Source organism: Ambystoma mexicanum, chromosome 11 (assembly GCF_040938575.1).
Source record: "Ambystoma mexicanum isolate Mex_15411 chromosome 11, UKY_AmexF1_1, whole genome shotgun sequence".
Lineage (NCBI taxonomy): Eukaryota > Metazoa > Chordata > Amphibia > Caudata > Ambystomatidae > Ambystoma > Ambystoma mexicanum.
Window position 1 is genome coordinate 1,028,219,595 of NC_090934.1, and position 22,652 is coordinate 1,028,242,246.

The 22,652-nt window shown below is 48.0% G+C and overlaps 1 protein-coding gene across 1 annotated transcript in view; it reads right to left on the minus strand.

The window, feature by feature from the left end:
- TIPIN (TIMELESS interacting protein) overlaps positions 1-21,406 on the minus strand; it is a 563,857-nt gene extending 542,451 nt beyond the window's left edge. Inside the window, exon 1 of the mRNA XM_069624271.1 lies at positions 21,260-21,406. The gene's annotated coding sequence lies outside the window, so the exon portion shown is untranslated. The remainder of the gene's footprint in view (positions 1-21,259) is intronic.
- Between the last annotated feature and the right edge of the window lie 1,246 nt (positions 21,407-22,652).

A 22,652-nucleotide genomic window follows, 5' to 3' on the forward strand; every position in this document is an offset into this window, starting at 1 on the left:
ATGCGAAAGAAATTGCATGTGCTGAACTCGAGGGTGGTCTGCGATGAGGAGGCTCTTTTATTGGCCTTAGATTCTGAAAAGGCCTTCCACAGGGTTAGCTGGGCTTTCATGAGGGAGGTCTTTACATCCTTGGGGATGGGCCTGAGATGGCAAGGTTGGATGTCCGCTTTGTACTGCGCTCCCTCTGCCAGGGTGGTGGCAAATGGGATTGAGTCAGGCTCGTTCTCTTTGGGTAGGGGTACGAGGCAAGGCTGCCCTCTATCCCCCCTCATATATGCACTGGTAATGGAACCCTCAGGCGTCCTCCGTCCAAGGGGATGGGGCGATCAGTGGGGTGCTAATTGGAGAATTCCCCTGTAAGGTTGGTTTGTTTGACGACGATGTATTGCTCTATATCACAAAACCGTCACAGACAGTGCCCCGGGTACTGCAAAGTTTGGCACACTATGGCAACCTCTTCAGGCACAAGGTTAATCTGGGGAAGTCGGTGGCATATGTAGTGGGTAACCTGTCGGAAGCAGAGGTGGAATATGTGGGAGGGCTCCCCTTCCGAATTCAGAAAGACGGGTTCCGGTATCTGGGTATTCAAGTGACGCACGCCCCGGAGAAACTTTTCCCAAACAACTTCCTTCCCATCTGGATGGCAATTAAGAGTAATATTGATAGATGGGCAAGATCTGGGCTCTCATGGATGGCGTGCCTTAACCTGGTGAAAATGGTGATCCTCCCCAAGTTTCTATTTGGTGGTCCTCCCCAAGTTTCTATTTTTATTCCAAATGCTCCCGATACAGGTCCCCAAGACATTTTTGATGTAGGTGCGGCGGGCCCTCTTACCATGCCTCTGGGGGGCAATAAACATAGAATCTCCTATGAGGTTCTGACATGCCCCAAGGAAGATGGAGGGGTGGGGTTCCCGGATTTAGAAATTTATTATAAGGCTTCCCAGTTGTGGAAATTGGTGGATCACTTCACTCCGGGGACAGAAAAGCAATGGGTAACGATGGACAACAGGGTCCTTGCCCCGGTCACGCTGGATGAATTGCTTTGGATCCCAAGGGCGGCGCATCCCTAGGAGGATCCTGAATCACCCAGTACTGGGGGTGTTGTGGTCGGTGTGGAAAGAGGGGGGGTATTACAGGTGGCTCACTACATGGCCCTCTCCAGTGAGCCGCATCTGGGCCCCCCCGATTCAGGACAAGATGGATGATCTTGCTGCGTTCCAACAATGGTACAGGGCTGGCCTCAGCAGGGCTGGTCAGTTGTGGGTGGGGGGGATCGTTTATGCCCCTGAAAGACCTGGAGGAAGCCCCTGGGCTGAGTAACCTTTCCCTGTTTCGCTATTTCCAGTTAAAGGGAGTACTCACCAAATCTTCCCGGGGAGACACCCTTAGGAGGGATCTAACAGATTTTGAGAAACTGCTAATTTCAAGAAGGGTATCCAAGGGAGTGATAGCCTGTCTCTATAAACTCCTCCGAGGGACCCTCCGCCAGCACGGAGGAAGTGGGGGAAAGATTTAGGGGGCGGTAATCGATGACAGGAGATGGTCCAAAATGTGTAGACGGGCTAACCGTTCAACGGCCTTCCTTCAATTCAGTTATCAGGCCCTGAAGGTACTGCACCGATGGCACTACCCTCCTCAGAAGGATAGCCAGGATGAAGGTGGGTTATGATCCACACTGTTGGAAATGTCAGGTAGAGAAAGGTGACTATGTACACATGTGGTGGAAATGCTCAGTTGCGCAGACATATTGGGGAGAAGTGCTGTCCTGGATCAAGGGGGTGGATGGAGTGGGGAGGTCCATGTGCCCCTGGCGGCTCCTTTTTGGGATTGATGTTAGTGAGGACCACGAGGAAACGCAGGGTCATATGCTGCAGTTAATGTTGGTGGCAGCTAGGTGTTGTCTGGCCCAGAAATTGAAAATTCCAACCATGCCAGGGGAAAAAGAATGGGTCACCAAAGTCTGTGCCATTTATGATATGGAGTTCTTGACGCACCTCATTGATGAATCCAAATCGGACATCCAAGGACTGTGGCTCCCCTTTTTCGAGAAGGATGGTCGCCTGGCCTGAGGTGTTCCGGGCATGTTAGGAGGGGGACCCACACACGATGGACCTCTAGAGGCCACAGGCAATTCGGAAAACATGTTGCATGGAACTGGTGGCATCACCCGGGAAGATTTGAGCCCAAAGCCTCAGTGTGCGACAGATAATTGAGTCCCAACTGTACTGCGCAGAACTAATCATGTGCCGTATCCTTGCTGTAGAGGTGTATGCTTGACCCAGGGTTGTGGGAAGGGGAGGGGAAATTGTTATAAAATTGTCATTAGAAGTGTTATGTTGAGCATTGTGTGCTGTTATAACCTAAATGCCAATAAACTGATTTTCAACAACAACAAAAAATGCTAACTAAGCCTACTCTACCAGAGGATTCCCAGCCTAGTCTAGGATCTAAGGGAAAACCTCCTTAGCATACACAAAACTAACCCTCACACTAAACAATAAAACATTAAAAGTAAGCACAAACAACACAAATGAAAGATTACCAAATAATCAATGTCTTCGATGATTTCCACTTGTTCTGGGCAGATTTCGCTCCCCCCAGAAATGTCCAAAGCAAATTTCTTCCAAGGAAAAATAAAATCTTATATCAGTTTGTGAAAAGTTCCAAAGAAACAAAGTCACTCAAACAAAAATCCCAGAGTAACAGTTTCTTCTTCTTTGGATGTAAAGCTTCCCTTAACAGCACCAATGGTAATCCTGGATAATGTTTGAAACAAAAAGTACAACTTCCACTTTGATGACAACTTTACTTTTGTAAATGCAATGTTCTGACAAAGTTCTAAATAGTTCTTCTGCTGCGACTTGATATTGTAGAAATGCGTTACGCAGCTTAAACAAGACTCGTTGACCTCTACAGGTTGGCAAGGGACTCTTCTTTCCACCATTACAAGAAAGGGTAGCCTCTCCCCATAGTCTTGGAGCCATCACAAAATATGACAGCTTCTAACTGCCACAGTTTTAGCTTCACAGCTTCTTGATTAGTTTTTGTTACAAGCAGCTAGCTCCCTTCTCCAGCTTCACATGCACCTTTTCTCCAGGGTTTACCCCAAAGCTGCAATGCCACTCTCCCAGTTTATTTAACGTTGTCAACCTTTTATCAGAGGACTCTCGGTTATATCAGCTTCAACAACTTCAAGACAACGGGATACAGTTCTTAATTGGGTTGGTTTCCTCTTTTGAAAGTTCCGTCTACTGGCTTGGGTAATGCTTGTTCTACTTGAGTTCAACAAATAAATTCTGTGAAAATTAAATGTTTGTTTAGAGTCTTTAGAGGTGGTGTTCACTTAAAAATCAGATATAGGCATATGTGATTTCTATGATGGTAAACTCCAACGTGTTACTTGCGTTCCCTTTAAGTCAGACAGCATTCGCCTTTGACAATAATCGGGAAAAAATACTTCATACGCGGCCTCTCTGAAATAAAATATTCTTGTAAGTCTTTGGGAAAGCCTGCCACAACTTATTAAACAATTACCGCTACCGTTCTCCCTTTTAATAGGAGACATGCAACCTTTCTGGTTAATGATTTTTAATATAAACAATGGGAAAAGAAAAACTTTCTTCACACACGAGCACTTTGGCTATTGGGGAATAAGCATGATACATGTCCCTTTGTTCAACAAGACTTCCCGCGACTACAAACAATTTCACTCTTTACTTTCTATGCAAGTACGTTTCAGCTGGTGTCACACGCGGGGTACACGGGGCATTTCCAACCCGCACCTAACAGCATGTCGCTGCAGCCTCCCATCAGCAAGAGGAGCTTGGGTGTTTCGGATGCCGCGTCCAGGACGGCTCTGGCCGCGATGGCGGTTGCCATGGTGTTCAAGGAACACACTGTCAGCACGTCGGACTACTCACGTGATGCAGATCCGCTCACATGATCCAGCGGCAACAACGCAGTCCCACTCACGTGACCAAACAGGAACAACAATGGCATAAATGAATGCTGGTTGCTCCACACAGCGCTTCCCCGCTGTGTTCTATCCGGCGAGTGCCGTTTCTTGACTCCTGGTTTATGCTACTTTCTTGAACTCCAACCTGGTTTTACTCTACGGACCTGCTCTTGCATTACCTCTTGGCTACGACGACTTCTGGCTGCCCGATTCCTCAGACTTTAACCTTTACACAGACTGCCTCTTCCTTAACGTTTTGTCACAACGCTCTGCCATTTCCTCTTCCGGACTTTCTGACCACGGATTCTGCACCCAGATTGTTTTTTGGCTCAACCCTTCTTGCATCACGCCAGACCAATCCCTCATTTGGAATTCTCCTCTGGTAAGCTCCAGACTACGGTGGCTACAAACCAAGTGCCGGTGGAGACCTCACAGTTGCTAGTCGTTCCTGGCTCGCAACCTGGCATCACCTGCGGCTGCTGGTCCTTCCTTCCATACCACCTTGCACCATGTTGGGGGGGAGGAAACAGCCAGGGTTCCTGTTTCACCTCCTCCTTTACATCGCCTCCCCGGCTGATCTACTGGTAGGTGCCCAATTCCTGCACAGATCCTACTGACTACTGGTTATTGCGTTACACAGAGTTGTGGTTAATACTTTGATTGCCTGTTTCCATTGCAGCTACCTGGGTTTCCGGTACTCTGGTTCCAGCCACCTCTAGCCTTAATAAATGGTCAGTGAGTGGTTTATTTCCTCTCTAACTGGTGCTTGGGAACGGAGGTATACATAGTCTATGCGGAGCTGCATCCTTGACAGATGGTTACAGTTACCGGCTAGGAGTTCCTGATGCTTTGTAGTTTGACCCTTCATTTATCAGCTCCAGAGTTACAAAGGCTGTGGGATTCTTCCATGTCCCGACTTCTCTTTCTCTACTACTGCTACCACAGGCAGTCTCAGGATCCACATCCCTCTTCAGCACGGGTGTCTTGAATATTGCCTCATTAATGGAGAGTCTTCCTTTCTTAGACTTCCCTCAGCTTGCTTCTGCACAGAGGCTTCCGGGAAAAAACCCAGAACGTCAGCTCTGCATTCACGGCAATTAGGCGCACCTGAAAAGACTGCCAGTTTTTTCCAATCTGTTCCAATGCAGCCACGGCCAAACAGAGTGTGTGAGCACAAGACCCCAACTCAGAGCCTGCAGGTGAAATCGGCTCTTCCTTGGCTCCAGCGTCCCTTATGTGGTCATACTTCCTTGTGAACAGCTAACCTCGTGCTCTGCATCATCTTCTACTACAGCTGCTGACCTTCCATCTCCTGCTCCAGCTTCTTTCTGCTGCAGCCTTTTATGCCCCTCAGGTGAGTTAACTGGCTTCAGGTGCAGGCCCTCGGTCTTATTTGCCTGACCTAGCCACAGGCTATTAGGCTTGTCTGCCTGTTCTCTACCCCTGCATGCCTCTTTAGCCCTCTTCTTCATCACAGTCCACAAGGGATTCAGGGACTTGCAGCACCTTTTAAGAAAGTTGGGTCTTTTTATCTTCCTGACTTGCAAAAGGCCATCAGAAGAGCAAGGTGACCGGGAAATTTAAAAAGGGGTTCCTCACAGTCTTTCCGGTCCGATTCCTCCCTCATGTAATACTCCCGCAGTACACCACCCCCAATTACCCTCCTCACGAACCTGGAGCAGAACAACCGAAACAGAGCATTCTCTGGAGAGGCAACAAGGTCCAAGTAGGCACCTCAACTCCCGCCCCAAATCGTCCAAACCAATTCCAGTTGCATCTAAATATTCTGGGAGGACGGAAACACTTGTTCGGGTCTGCTCACAGTGCCATAGTCACCCCCTCATGTGCACTGTTATCAGGGATTCAAGCCCCATAACCTCATCAGAGAGGTACCCCATTCCAAATGTGATCTGGTCCAACACCTTTCCCAGTGTTTCGTTATCCAAGTATTTGCCCAGGAGGGCACAGTCCTCCCTTGAATAATCCTACCCACGAAACGACGAAGACTCTGAAGAAGGTTACAACTGAGAAGAAGACACTGTCACCCACTTAAATCTCTATTAATGTCCCCCTGAACTTCCTTCAAATGTTCGAAGACTATTTTGTGCACCCTCATCAGAGACAGGACAACTCTTCCCATGTGTCCTCTTCCGCCCCAGGACTAAAGGTGGGTGGGGGGGCAGAAGCACGAGAGTCCTACTCCAAAACCAGCTCCACATGGTTGTGCTTGCACCAATGCTTTCTCCCAGCAGTCCTCAAAATGTGCATTTCCCACCAGCTTTGGCTAGTGATAATGAACTCTTGGGAAGGAAAAGATGGAGTGCTGTGCACATGTGGAGAACCGAGGGGGCTTGTAGCCTTTTGTGCCTGGCCAGTAGCTTGCAACTGGATGTTTTTACCTTATGGAAAGCATAAGCACAAAACACAGAATAACCAACAGCAGTCAGACACCACAAACCACAGCCTAGTCGCAAACCAATAGTGCCACAGGGCCCTTTCAAATAGCATTCTCTTGCCAAGCTGAAACCATGACAGAAATCAGGAAAGATCAACAGGACACCTGGTGTGGACATGCCCCAAATATTCCAGCTTGAGCAGGACCATGTTCAGCAGCAGCAGCCACAAACACTACCTATTATCCCAAGCCCTCTGAACAGACCAGCCACTGTGCCGAGGCGGGCTGAAACCCCACCCCTGACTGAGTGTTAAAGACCCACGCTGCCTACAATGAGACTGGGGAAACTGGGAGGAGTTTTAGCAGAGGGGCGCGTCTGACAAGGGGAGGAGGAGAAGGAGAAAGAAGAACTGCTGGATGTGCTCACCACCAACAAGCGGCATATAGTACCGCAGGAGAGCCTCAGAACCATCCTGGGACACAACACTCACCTCCGCCCTGGCACAGCCCTGGTCTAAAAGGATGACTTTAGAGACCATCCTGGGGTCATCTGATGATCATCGAACTACACTAGAAGTTGTTCACACATCAGAAGACGTCATCACACTGTTAAAGTCATCAGCAAATGTCTCAGAATGGTGGGTGATGATTTGGGATGAGTTTAGGATGACAATGAATACGCCAACACCATCCCTATTTTAGAAAACTCTTTGTTCCTGATGCTTTTAGGATGAGTTACTGATCACTTTAAGAGATTGCACGTTTGTCCCAGATGATTTGGGGACGATTCTGGGATGACCTGCCAATTACTTTAAGAGCGTTGCCATGAAACATGTTTGTTCTTGATGATATGGGGATGACTTACTGATTACTGCAGAACATCATAGTTTGTAGGATGATATGCGGACCAATACAAATTGTCATTCCGCTTTTGCTTAGTTGCACTTATGCTGAATGACCCCCCATTGTGGCAAGGGTAAAACTTGAGACTATGATGGCCAAAGTAGAAGCCAGAGGCCTAAACATAGCCTGCACCCCCTGGGTGAGAATCCTTTGCCATCTCAGGCACCCAGCACCCTCACAATCAATACATTTCCATGTTGACTGCATCAATATATTCCAGTTTCACTGTGTATTCCTTCACACGGTATTCAGGTTTGCTTTGCGCATAATCCAACAATCTACAACCATAACCAATAGGAATTCCACGATTTTCAACAACAAACTAAAAAAAAAAAACACATAGGATCCAAAAAAGAAAGAAGCAATAAACGGAACCAGAAAGTCCCATCAACCGAGGTCTCAACTACCCACAACCTACCAAATACAAGCAACAACCAACCAAAAATAGCAAAGACTAAACCCAAAAGATCAGGAAAAGCACTAATCGAAAGAGTACGCCCACTCAAAAGAACACAACCCATAGATCATGCCTCGCCCCAAGAAAGATAAAGAAGCAAGAACAGACAACAGAAATAATGGGAAAACCCAAACCACTCAGTAAGGCACCGCCCAGCATGACCCTACAACCCCAGAAAACTCGACAAGGAGACATACAAATAACAGACCAAAGACAGACTTCATTGCTCGGTACCTGTCCACATACGACAACGTGGTAAACAAAAACGGCACAGCAACAACAAACTGACACGAATACAGACCTAACTAGGACACCAAATGGACCATGACAACTAATAAACCATCGGAACCATCAGACCTGCCTACGCACTATGTCCAGAAACAAGGGGAAGGACATGCAAGCTGCCCCCAAGTCAGTGAAGACACCACAGGAGGGCAATCTGCAGAGACTCTGGCACAAAGACAGCGAGGTACTGGCTGGGGGAGATCAGGGACCCGGGGCAGGAGGGCATTTGGGAGCGCTGGCAGGCACTATAAAAATATTAAGTGGTCACCCAGGAGGTCCTTCGCCAATGCTTTCAGGATTTTGGTGACAAGTTAGCGAACACCATTCAGTCACAGTTGAGCATGATGCGAGCGGAACTGTCCAAATCATTGCAAGAGGTGAAGGGGGACATAACGAAACTAGAGGAGGGAACCGATGCAGCAGAGAGTGCCATGCAAGAGGTCGCAGAGGACACAAAGAAGATTGTCAAGCTGGTAGAGCAATTAGCAAGGGGCACGCAGAACCTTAAGATGCAGAGCAAAGACCTTGAAAACCGCTCGAAAAGATCCAACTTCAGAATAAAGGGCCTTGCTGAGGCGGTGGCGGACAAGGATCTATGCACGATGGCGCAGCAAGTGTTCACGGACCTGCTGGGGGTGGAAGACTGGTCGGGGATAGAGCTGGTCCGCAAACACAGAGTGGGGCCAAACCAAGAGATGTAGTGGTGGCCTTGCACGAGTATGGGCGGAAGGAGAAGGTGCTGGCGGCTGCCAGTAGCGCCAGATCAATCAGCTACAATGACGCGGAACTTCAGCTATTCCAGGGCCTAGGCCAGACCACCCTGGTGAAGCGTAGGATGATGGGTCCGGTGGAGCGTGCCCTAATGCGAGCGGACATACGCTATAAATGAACCTTTCCCTTTCAACTACTGTTCGAATGGGAAGGGAAACAGCATCGAGTCACCACCTGCAAGGAAGGTACGAGGGTACTGAAGATTGACGAAGAAGGGTCACCAAGGCAAGAACAAAGACCGGCTAGAGAACTGTTCAAGAGGTAAATGTGAGAGTGGACAACGTTTTTCGACAAGGGGCTAAAATAAATGGGGCGTAAGGGGCCCTGGAGCGCCACGCTGATGGAAAAGGGGGTTTACAGGAAGGAATGTTTTAGTCTGCGCAGGGGAGGTAGTTAGGGGAAAGGTACTTGGGGGTGGGGGGTATGTGGTACGGGATGTCTTGGTTTATCTACATGGGTCTAGGGGGACCCGCACAGGTTTACTCTGGGTTGTTACAAGGGCTCAATTCCAGAGATGATGGATCGGGGGAAGCTAGAGGCTGGTTGAGCCCACCCAGAGGGGGGTGGGAGGGTGAAGGGAGAGGTGTATCCCAACTGCAGCCACTCATTAGTGTGAGCTGCACGGTAAGACGACCATGGGAAAGTGGGAAGTGCTTCGGGTGACCGCCCTAAACTTCAGGGGGCTTAATTCCCCAGTTCAGAGAAGGAAGGTTTAACAGTTCTTAGGGTGGGAGAAGTCGCAGGAATTGTAGCCCTCCAAGAGATGCACGTTCGGAGGCAAGACAGGTACCATCTGTTCCAATCCAATGCCCCTGGGAAGACGGGCGGAGTGTTAATCGCTATTCGTGACATCCCAGGCTTCGAGGTCATAGCTACAGAGGAGGACACAGAGTAGGTACCTGGCAGTCTCTTTCCAATGGGAGAGGGGTCATATACAGTGGCAGCAGCCCACGCCCCCAATACGGGGCAAGATGGGTTCTTGCAGGATACACTAACCAAATTGGAGACTTTTGCCAAAGGGCAGATAATATTGGTAGACGACTTTAATCTAGCCTGGGACCCAAGAGAAGACCGGAGCGCAAGGGTGTTCCACAACCAAGTGGTACCATCTACCTGCTTGAACGAACACATGGCGCAATTGTCGTTGGTAGATGGCTGCAGGGAACTGAGGGGGGGGCTACACATTTTATTCCCACGTTCTTAGATCCTTCTCAAGGATAGATTACTCCTGGATTTCGAGGTCACCATTGGGTAGGGTCGCAGAGATAGAGCTAGAAGTGATTGTCCTGTCAGACATGTCCTGGCCCATACCGATTACTTTAAATATGGGGCAGAACGAACCCGACATATGGCGGGGGAAGTTCCCTTGCCATATCCTTAAGGGTGGAGTCCTATGCAAGAACATAAAGAATAAAATCTAGGATTACTTTGCACTTAACGCAACAGAAGGTGTATGCAACCAGGTGGTGTGGGATGCATTTAAATCTACATTGAGGGGGAGCACGTCACGAAGTGCCAGAGGGACAAACAACTAGGTCTCTTACAGGAGGAATTTGAAGCTAAACTTAAACAAATAATGGCTCAAATGGCAAATAACGCGGGGAGTACACTGCAAAGGGAATATCGGTTGATTAGGGGCCAATTACATGTTTTGCAGACTCACAGAATTTTATTCATTCCTGTACACATCAGATTCCCCTGAGGAGGGAGCCCAAAGGGAATACCTGTCCCGGTGCCCTCTCCCTAAGATCACTCCTCAACAACGGGAAGAACTTGAGGGAGACATTACTCCCGAAGTAGTAAGGGCGGCTATAGCTGTCTTGCCATCAGGAAAGGCTATGGGCCCGGATGGCTCCACTACGTGCTTCTACAAAACCTTTAGAGAGGTACTGATACTGCGTTTAGTCCAGCTCCTGAACTCTGTTGGGGGTGGGGGAGGTTGGGGGCAGGGTTTATCACCCCGACAATGGAAGAAGCCAAGGTTGTGCTGCTCCCAAAGCTGGGTAAGGATCGCACTATGCGGTTCATACCGGCTTATCGCCCTTATTAATCTAGGCACAAATATCTACACCAAGATTCTGGCGTCACGCCTGGAAAAGCTCCTTCCCAAACTGATTAATGCCGACCAGTCGGGATTTATTAGGCATAGGAAGACCTTGGATAACATTCGGCATCTGAGTGAAAAAGTAAATACATCGAGAATACCAGCACTTCTAGTAGCATTGGATGCTGAGAAGGCATTTATTTATTTTATTTAAATTTATAAAGCGCACAGCGGCCCTGAGGCATCAGGATAACAGCTTGAACAAATTTAACAGTACAACATTAAGGAGGTTAACAATAGTAATGCAATAGGAATGTTAAATAGTTACAGAGGAACATTCAGGTACAGACTAGTTGAATAACTTGGTTTTTAGAGCCTTTCTGAATGCCATGAGAGAGTTTTCCTTTCTGAGTTTTGGTGGTAGGGCGTTCCAATATTTAGGTGCTAACACTTGGAAGCTGGTACCGCCAGCTTTGGCTCTGTTGAAGGCAGGGACAGAGTTGGTGTGCGTATTGGTCTTGTTTTGGTCTGTGTGAGGGCATCTGATTAATTTGTTCCACTAGATATGAGGGGGCAGACTGAGACAGGCATCTGTGTGTGATGGTGAGATCCGCTTCCAACTCCCCCAGAGTCAGTCGCTTCTCCAAGCAACGATTTGGTGGTAGAGCTCTTTCTTCGGCTGGGGCCTCTCTCTAGAATAGCCTCCCTGCCTCCCTTAAACTTGAGGAGAACCATCTCCGCTTCCGGAAGCACCTCAAAACCCTTCTCTTTGCTTCTGCTTTTTCTCCTCCTCTCCTGACCTCCTTGGTGATACCGGAATTGCTCCTGCTACCTAACACCCTCTGATCTCAGACCCAGGTCCCTCCTCCGCCATCGCCCCACACCTGCACTGCCCACCTGGCAACCCCTGCACTTGGGTACTGTTTCTGTATTCCAACAGTCCCCCTACCACCCCTTGGCACCTGATGTCTGCACTTACCCATGCACTTGCCACATGACAGACCACTACTGCATTGAATTCACTATCACCAGGGATGACCCCTGCCCGCCTAAGATCAAAATCATGGACACCATTGAAAGCAGAAACCCCAAAAAGCTCACAGTAGAGAACCTCGACCCAACCTTAAAAAAAACAGATAGACTCCCATACAATCTCCAGCACCGCTCGGACTACCATCGCAGAGTACTACCACAAATGCCTCTCCACAGCGATTGACACTATAGCCCCAGTCACCACCAAATTAAGACGCATCAATAAAAAAACTAACCTCTGGTTCAACAAGGAACTAATTGCCCTTAGAAAGAAAAAAGCGCTCTCTCGAGCATATCCATAACAAATACCCCTCCCCTGATTCAGCTAAAGCCTTCAAAGATGCCAACTCCATCTACAAAACAGCTATTATCACCCACAAAGCCAACGCCTACAATGCTTGCATCAGCAATGCAGCCTCAGACTCCAAGGAGCTCTTCGCCATCCTCAGAGAACCCGAAAATCCCCTGCCGGCTGACACTCCCACCAACGCAAGCAAAGAATGGTGTACAACCATACAAGACACACTTGCCTCCAAAATTGCTTTGCTGCAAAATAAAATTACTGCCAAAAGATTACTCCTAGCAGTCAAAAGCTCCCCCAAACCCAACCCCTGTGCCTCTCCCAGCGACAAACCCAACCCCCTGTTCAAATTCACACCCGTCTCCCAAGATCTTGTACTTGACACGATCTCCAAGTTAAAAGCGTCCAATTGCAAAGGAGTCTCTGTCCCAACCAAATTAGTCAAAGCCTGTGCCCCTACTCTGGCCCCCATCATCACCAAATTTGTCAATGCCTCCTTTAACTCCAATACAGTTCCAACCTGCATTAAAGAAGCCTGGGTCACACCGCTTATAAAAAAAAACAAATCTAGACCCCACCATTCCAACCAATTATCGCCCAATAACCACAGTCCCGTTTCTACTCAAAATCATCGACAAACTAGCCTATAACCAAATTCCAACCCACCTGGAATCTAACCACCTCCTCGGCACCAGACAATCAGGCTTCAGGCCTAACCACAGCACTGAAACAGCCCTCTCGGACCTCAAAATCCAGATGGATGCCATCAGAGATGCTGGGAAACTCTGCATTCTCCTACTGCTGGACATCTCTGCCGCGTTTGACCTGGTTGACCATGACAAACTATGCAACTCACTCATCGGGGAGTTTAAATTCTCTAGCGAAGCTACTGCTTGGGTAAAATTTTTCTTAACCGACCGTACTTCCAGAGTGTCCATAGGCAAAGAAGCAGCCAACCCCATTCCAGTCCCCATAGGAGTACCCCAAGGCTCTTAACTCTCCCCTACATTGTACAACGCATACACTAAACTACTGTTCTCAGCACTAGATGATATGGGTGTCATATACACACATTTTGCGGATGACACCCAGATCCTCATACCTCTCACAGGAAACTATAAGCAAGACACTGCAACCATCAATAAAATGTACGCCATCATACAAAACTGGATGGCACTAAATAGCCTGTGTCTTAACGATGAGAAGACTGAAGTCCTCATCGTAGGATATCCAGCTAAAATAGCAACCGTAACACAGAATACTCAACTATCAACATTGATGACACCAATATCCCCGTGCTGAAGCAAGTCAAAACACTGGGCGTGTACATTGACGCCAGCTTGACTATGACCAAACAGATCAATGCGCTCTCCTCCTCCACGGCATACACTGCCAAACTAATTGCTCTCAGCCGACAATTTCTTACCCGAGCTAACTGCCTCACCCTACCAAGGGCTCTGGTACTATCGAAATTGGATTATTGCAATTTATTACTACTAGGCACTTCCAACACCAGCCTAACCAGAATGCAACTACTGCAAAATAAAGCCCAGAGGGCAGCTCTAGGCTTAAAAAAGTCAGACCATATCTCCAAGACTAGAAAAGACGCCCATTGGCTCCCCATCAAAGCCAGAATTATCTTCAAAACACTATGTATCACATACAAAACGCCTGACCAAAAAAGGACCCATCTATCTTAACAACACTCTACATCCCAAAGTGGATAGGAGACCACTAAGCTCCAACGACAAACTCCTCCTGACCCTCCCTCGCTTTAAAGCCACCAGAGCGGGGGGAAGCAGCTTCACCACACTTGCCCCCAAACACTGGAACACCCTACCCACCAATATCAAAAAAGAGCCCTCTTTCACTGCCTACAAAAAACTGCTAAAAACCTGGTTGTTCAACCAATATTAGTATCTATTGTCGGAATTGAAACAATATTATGCCTCCTATCGCAACAATTGTATGTGTATTGGCCTACGCCAAGTTGTCTAAACATCATATGTGAACAAACTCCACGGCAAGGTCTTGACCTTAGAGAAAAGTAATGTAAGTCGCAATCTTGGATTAAACCGCCATTTTAGGTTCTCTTGTAATATGGAAGTCACCCTGAACATCAAAATGGAGGCCGAATGTCATTCTGAGTAAGATTCTGGCCGTAGTGACCTCCGTACACATGAATAATTAATATGCCTGCAAGCCACTTGTCGGGGTCGCGAACTGAGACCTTGTCCTACTGTTGACCTATGTGTAAATGTACAACTATATCAGCGAAACTAATCAAAATGCATATATTATAGGATTGACCTGGCAAGGAACCCATGGGCCCGGCTCGTAGAATGGTTAATCCGCGAGAGGGTTGGCCAAGGGCTGGACAAATAGTATAAAAGACCCAAGTATTCCAATGTACGGTCTCTCTCACTAATGCATCGAACCTTCGTTGAAGTTTGTTACGTTACTCTGAGAGCCCAATAGCTATCCGTTTGTCAATTGACTTTGGTAACTGTTGTAGCTTTTAAATAAAGCACTTGTATGTTCTTTGTAACCTGTGTTGGTGTGTTTCTTTTGGGCTTCCCAGCCTCATATTTTTCTGTTTCCACACTATAAATAAGTCTCCTCTTCCTTTGCACACCTCTGTGAATTTTGTATATTACTTCTTAGTACCAACTGTTCACTAATGTAATGAATCTGATGTAATGATGTTTGTATTATTCTTTAAGCTGTCTTTTAATCTCGTCGTGATACCTCAGGGTCTGGGCGTGTAACAAATAAAAATAAATAAATAGATGGCCATTACTTACTTATTGTTTTATCTATTCCCTGCCCCTTTCCCCCGCACTTGAGCGATCTGAATGACACCTGGCCTAGTAGGATCGTTGTCTGTCCTCCCTTTGTTCCCCTCCCTTGCCTCGTCGCGCCTTTAAACACTTGTGTATAGGCGCATTACAAATGCCATATCATATCATATGCCCTCTTTAATCAGAAGCCAATGGGCATCTTGTCTAGCCTGAGAGATATATTCTCTCCTATGGATACTTGGAGCCGCTCTGAGAGCACTGTTTTGCGTGATTTGCAATTTGTTAAGGTCATTGGCTGGTGTACCTAGGAGAAGGACATTACAGTAAACCAACTACGCGCCAATGATGGCTCTCACAATGTTGAGGCAATTTTTTGGCAATAGATGAGGTTTTACTGCATTGATAAATCTTTGTTGCGAGCGCTGTTGAAGATGAAATGGTGCTGACTTGTCTTTCCATTGACACGGTGGAGTCAAGGTATACACCTAGGGATGTTACTGCAACAGAGACTGTGACTACAGTATTCTCAATGCTAAAGGAGCTGTTTTAGTTGGCAAGTTTTTACAGTGATTCTTTTGGGCCTACCAATAATGTTTCTGTTTTCCCCCGTTGAGACACAAGCCATTAGCCGCCATCCAAGCCTGGATAAGTTCATATGTCTTCTGATGAGTGTTGAGATATTGCTCATAGTCACCAGTTAGTGGGAGCAGAACTTGTGTATCGCCGGCATAGTTGGTAAATGCTATGCCAAACTCTTCTAAGTCATTAAACAAGGGTGGAGTGAAGAGATTATAGTGAGTACGGGACGTGCAGGACCGTTGTGGGACTCCACAACCAATGGGGGATGGAGTGGCTGATGCCTGGTCAGAGAAGACCCTCATGGCTCGACCCTCCAAGAAGGATGTTATCCAGGTAGTGGCTTCTTGAGAAAAGTGAGCGGTATCCGTAAGGTGTTTGTACAGGATTTTGTGGTCGACCAAGTTGAAGGCGGCCAAGAGGTCGAGGAGTAGGAAAAGCGAGGACTTGCCCTTGACCATGGTTTCAAGGAGCTGATTCTTAAGGTCTACCAGAGCTGACTCTGGTGCCGTGATGAGGACGAAAGCCAAAAACATTTAACTGGGTCGAATGGCCATTCCTCTTCCATACCATGGAGGTTATGGGATTCGGTTCCAAATTCCTTTCAATTGTAAGAGCTAACTACAGAACTCCCTCCTAGTGCCTGGAAATCAACAAGCAACTTTTCCAGAGGATCACGGTCTCAAGAGGCAATAAGCAGGTTTGCCCGCTCTCCCCGCTCTTATACGCCATCCACCTGGAGCCGCTCTTGGCCTGCATTAGGACATACCAGGATATTAGGGGGGATTCCCTTTGGGGGTGAGGAGCATAGAGTTGCAGCGTTTGCTAATGACACACTCGTCTTGATCACAGAACCAGAAACCTAATTTCCAGGGATCTCACAGGAACTTCTTCTCTTTGGGGAGGTGGCAGGGTTAAAAATAAATGGATTGATAAAGCGCTTGTGGTTGCAGTGAAGCAAATACTAATGGTATGGAAGACGAGGAAGAAGCCTAGAGTAGAGAATTGGATTAATGATCTGTTAGTATTATCCAACTTTGAGCGGGTGATGTTTGTTAGACAAGGAAAGGAAAGTAAATATCGAGCTCTTTGGAAGCCGTTTATGGATTTATATGGTGACTGTGTATCCGATGATTAGTTGTTCCTGTTGGATCCGACTACCTGATAATGTATATGTGCTTTAATTGAGGATTCTTCGTCAGTCTTGTTTTTGTTCTGTTTTGTGTGAGTCTGTATGTCTTTTGTGTTGTTCTGTTTTGGAATTTTCAAAATGTAAGAATGTGTTTAGGTATTTTATTTCAAGAAAGGTGTTCTGACTTGAGTGTCGTGTAGACCGATGAGACCTCCGTCCCCAAGTGACGCACAGGGGAACAAAATAGAAACCCGCTGTGCGACCCTTGAGGCCACAGGTGAGAGATGTCTTCCCAGATCCACGGAGCCTCTGGAACACCGATGCTGCTGTCAAGAAGGAATTAGGTTAAGCACCAGGCAATCACAATACAGGCAGGTAAACAAAAGAATCTTAAGTGTCTTACCTATCTGGTGTAAGGGAGACCCAGGTAACCTAGTAGGGAGGTTCGAGGCTCAAAAAGATACAGCGGTCCCTGGAGTGGTAGAACCGCAGGTAAGCGTGGATACTGGTAGGCCACCTGTAAGACAGGGCTTGACTTGGGCGTAGAAGTACAGCAAGGATTCCAGGGATGATCCAATGACAAGTCGAGATGCAGTCCAAAAATCCGGCAACAGGTAAACAGTTCCGAGCAAAGGTACAAAGGGGTGTCCAAGAGAGTCCAAGATAGAGTTCCGTGGTCGAGGTAGCAAGGAGCAAGTAGAAACGCCAAACAGGGTCCGAAGCCAGCTGAGAAGCAATGATCGTCCTGCCTCTCAGTACTTTATACTGTGTGTCCCTGGGTCATGTGACGTCTACCAAGATCACGTGAGGAACGCCACACTGTATCACGTGACCGACGTGATGACGTATCGCCGTCCCTTCTGCGATACATCCTCCAAGGCAGTTGCCAATGCAGGAAAGGTTGTAAGCGAGCCCGTACACCAAAGAAGGAACGGTGTTTTCGGTTCTGTGGGTTCACCGAATCCCTTGAGCCTCGAAGCTGGGGTGGAGGTGTTTGGGGAAGGTGAGCAGTGTTCTGATGTGGGGAGGCCTGATGTGCTAAGGATCGCCTAACAAAAGGTTAGTAATTGGTTTTGAAATGTCTGATGTTTCAGTATTTATACATGCTTAGGTTTTCTTTTATTTCCTTACCTATTTAATGTAGAGTGTTATGTTTTTATACTCTATTGAACTTTTGGTGATGTATTTTTTGATTATTTGAAAATCTTGAAAATAAATGAATAAAAATAAATAAATAAATGCCCACAAGTCAGAGTTATTAAACAAGCCGCCCCCTCAGAAAAGGTACAGGAATTGCAGGGTATAGTACCCTTTAGATGGGCAGAAACCAGCATTAGATATTTGGGGGTCCAGATTACTGGTTCTCTGAGTACTCTTTACCGTGCTAACTACCTGCCTTTATTGGAAAAGCTGCATGGCTGTTGACGGAATGGGTATCCTGGATGGGGAGGATAAATGCCTTAAAATTGTGATTTTGCCAAAAATCCTGTACTATTTCACGGCCCTACCAGTGGGGGACGCCAAGGTTTCTTCAGAACTCTTCAAAAACATGCAGGGTCATTTATTTGGAACCGCAAGAGAACCAGGGTAGCTATGCAGATGCTAAGGTCTCCCAAAAGCAAGGCAGGGCTGTGAGCGCCAAACTTCTGCCTCTATTTCCTTGCGGCTCCAATCAGAGTGATCCAGGATTGGTTCAGGGGCGATCGCTGGAAGGTCTGGTGTGGAAAGGACAAAGGGGTGGTGGGCTCACCACTGGATGAGGGGTTGTTGCAACCCAATGGGGATAGACCTGCAAACATGTACCGTAGCAGGTTAGGGGCCCTGTGGTGGGACTCATGTGATGAGCTGGTACAGAGGGTGAACTTGACCACCTTCCTCTCCCCGCTCACGTCGCTGGTTAGGAATCCCCAGTTCACACTGGGTATGCAAAGGGGTGCCTTCAATGGGTGGGAGGCAGCAGGGTGCCGGAAACTATGTGGCATGTTCTTGGGTCAGGACATTAAATCCTTTTCACAGTGCAAGCAGGACTTCTGGCTAGATGAAGGGGAGATGAATCACTACTCTCAACTGAGGCACTGGCTTACAAACCCAATGGTCAGGCCAGCGGCCACCAGGGATCTTACACCCTTTGAACGGTTCGTAATGATAGACGCAGCGACAGGCATTTGGTAGGAGCGTTATATGGGATTATAGCAGAAGGGGCAAGGAGCCAGGCATGGCACTATATGAAGCAGTGGGAAACTGAAGTGGGGCAGCTGCTGGAGGGGGGAACTTTGGACTCAGTTATTGGCAGATATCCCCAAGCTCACGCAGGCCATCTAGATTCAGGAGATGTGGGTTAAGATAATGTTCCAATGGCATCTCAACCCAGAAAAACTACATACATTCTAACCAAATGCGTCAGCGCTCTGCTGGAGGGGATGTGGGGAACTGGGATTGTGGAAGCATATCTGGTTACAATGCCCAGTCATACATCCTTATTGGGACATGACCTGCGCAGCAATGAATAGTATTTTTGGGAGTCATATGCCAGACAACACAGGGATGGCCACCCTGGGAATGGGTGGGGTTCTGTAAAATCTACCGTCGAAAGCTCAAAGAAAGACATATGTCTGATTGTGGCGGCAACGCTTGTGGTGGCTACAAATGGAAACAAAAAGCTGCCCCCACAAAACATGAATGGGTTAGTAAAATCTGGAACTTTGTGGCACTGGAGTGGGTGACCCATTTGATTCAAGGGGATTACCAAAGGTTTCTCTCAGACTGGGACATTGTCCTGCATCACATGCAGTGGGACTCGCGGGCCGCATGGTGCCTGAGGAAAATGAGATTACTGGGGCTGGTGCGAGTACTGGGTCCACTTTGGGACGGAGCCTTCACAGGAAGCTGGGAGGAAATATGGCTGAAGTTTCTAGGGGAGAACTATGGGGGGGGGGTTCTCAAACAGTGCAAGGGCCCGTACAACGGCTGGCGAGAGAGCTGGCCACAAACTTGGGACCGGGAGCCATCTACATAGTGTATGGACTCAGGGGGCGGGAACAGGACTGGGTGCGTTGTTGGTTACATGTGCTGGGATCGAGGGGGCGGAGGGGAGAAGGTGGGGGCGAGAAGGGATGGGGAGGGGGGTTACATGTGTTCTTACTGTTGAAAATGCCAATAAAATACCTTTTTTTTTTAAAGTGCAATGTTACTGTGCTGCCTTCACCAGCCAAAATCAGCTCCCTAGCCCAGCACGAACACACCCACATTATTTGACTCAACATTCACTCACTGCATTCACTCACTCGTTGCATAAGAGGGTCATGAGTGATCTACCCATACTTTTTATATCACCCGGCAACTACTAGGCACAGGGACATTTTTCTTTCCCCCTGGGCTTTGAAAAGTGCACCTCTTTTGAAAATCGGGATTTACTTGAAATTACCCAAAAATCCCTTCCCACCTCCTGCCTTGCACATTAGGTGGGAAAAGAGCACCTCAATGTGCAGAACTATGATGCACACATTTAAATGTCCTTTGTGCACGGTTCACCACCTTTTTGGCGCAAGTGAAGTGAATGAGCATCCCATCAGTTGCACCAAACACGCATCGTGGCACGATGGTTTAGCCCTACTAATCACTTCTTTATGCTGTACGTTCATTTAGGAGAGTGGGGTTCGAGGTGTCTGAGATGAATTAGGAATGGGAAAGGAATCACGAGAAAGAAAGGGTGCATGTGATTTTTACTGTTTCTGCAGTTATTAACCCCAGATTTGCTCATTTTTACTGTTTCTGCAGTTATTAACCCCAGATTTGCTCATGAGCAGGCATTACGTTTAAATACCATTAGCTCCAGAGCAGATACTGTGACTGGAATCATTAGCCCAGAACCAGTACTGTGTCTGTAATTATTTGCCCCAGGGCAGGTATTGTCAGATGGAGCTGATTAGCAGTACGACGTACTGTATCGGAAGTCATTAGCTCCAGAGCAGGTATTGTGTCTGCATTAATTTGCTCCAGCCAGAGGATGTGATGGACCTTTACCATTAGCGCTAGAAAAGGTATTATCTGCAGATATTCATCGGGGTGTCGTTTCTGTGTTTGCAGCCATTAGACCTAGAACAGACACTGTGCCTGCCGTTATTATGCACAGAAGGGTCATTAGCCCCAGAGAAAGTAACGGATCTGCAGCCATTAGCCCTGGGGAATCATTACTTTACGAGTAGGCACTGGAACTGGAGACAGTGCACGTCTGCAATCATTGGCCGGCTCAGGTATTATTATATATGTAGTCACTTACACCAGAGCGGAGTCTGTGTAGTAGCTGCACAGCAGTTACTACTTCTGCGAGCATTCCAGAGTCTGAACTGTACTGTAATTGCACTTCGGAGCAGCTATAGATACCACCAACAACAGGCTGCCCTGTGTAATTTCAAAACCAGATGTTTAGAAAGTCACGTACACTTACAATGTTTAATTTCATTGATACCTGCAATACAACGAATTACAGCTTCAAAGTGCATTTCCAGAAGTTGCACTTGCAATATAACAACAAAGAGTTGATAGCGTCTAAGTTAACGGATACTAAAAGAAATGCATATAAAATTCTTGATCACTTGCACTCACCTGATGCTGCCTGGCCCTGGAATCAGGAAATGCACGTTTTGTTAAGGGAGACCTTATGTGCTTTCATTAACAATCACACATATAAAGTCCCTATGAGACCCGATACCATAGTATGTTTGTTTAAAAGTTTGCCGATACTTTCTCAAATGCCTTTGTGGCGTTATGACGTATGTCACTTCAGTCACGTGACTTTTCACGTAGGACGTCTACGTGTTTAGGAAGAGAATCATGGAGGAGAGTCCCCGCAAGGAGGCTTGACACGCACAGACCGGCCCGCCCCGGAAGCGTCTGGGGACTGGGGAGAGAAGCTTGAGACTGAGAAACGGTCGGTGCGTTCTGGAGATGGTTCGTTTCTCGAATGGAAACGGTGCAGAGGTGGACTCAGGCAGGGTGGAGCGGTGTCTGGGTGGAGGGTGCTGGGCTCGGGGAGGCAGTGTGACCTCTCTGGGCGGGTGCAGGGGGTGTGTATGCATGGAGGAGGTGGTGAGGATGTCAAAGGGGGGTGAAGAGGGGGAGGACGGCGACTGTGCAATCTTCATCTGTGAAGGGGGTTGAGGTGCGGCTTCGAAGCAGGTCTGCACACAGAGATGATGGTGGGCTGGACTGGGGCAGCGCTCGGTCGAGGGCCCAGGAAACAAGCGCATTGGAGGGGCAGGGGATTTCAGGGAGCGGTGTGTCGGGGGTGGTGCAGATGCAGTGTGACAGTGTGTGGAAGGTGATGTTAAAGCCCGTTAGTTGTGAGAAGACATTTCAGGGGGAGAGTCCTTTTGTGATTGCTGAGTGGGTGAAGGCAGCTGTGGGGATGTCACTTGGGTGATAGTGGTGGCTGGGGGCCGGCTGTTAGTGGAAGGGACGGATGCTGGTAGTAAGGCTAAAATTCTGGAGGTGCCTAGTCTGGGTAAGCTTGCGGTGTGAGTGTTTGGAGGAGCTGCTGGCGGTTTTGGGGCTCGTGGAGGCGTGGAGGTTGGGGAGGAGGGATGAGCATGGGAAGGTGGTGTCCACGACTGTGGCGGTGCGATTTGCGAAGGCGGAGTGTCCGGGGGAGGTGGTGTTGGGATTTCAGAGTTTCCGGGTAAAGTTTATGTGGCGTTGCCTTTGAGGTGTTATAAGTGCCAAGAGTTTGAACATGTGGCGGGAGTGTGCAGGAATGAGAGGCACTGTGGGAGGTGTGGTGGGGATCATGATATCAAGGAATGCAAGATGGAGACTCCGGTGAAGTGTGTGAATTGTGGGGGGCATTCTACTGCGTTTAGGAGGTGTGAGAGTCACAGGGTGGCGAGAGAGGTGGTACAGGTGAGGGCAGCGGAAGGTTTGATTTATGCGGAGGCTGTGGCAAAGGTGAAACTGGTGCGGGTGGTGAGTGAGGTGTGTGGGAGTGAGCCGGTGGTGAGTG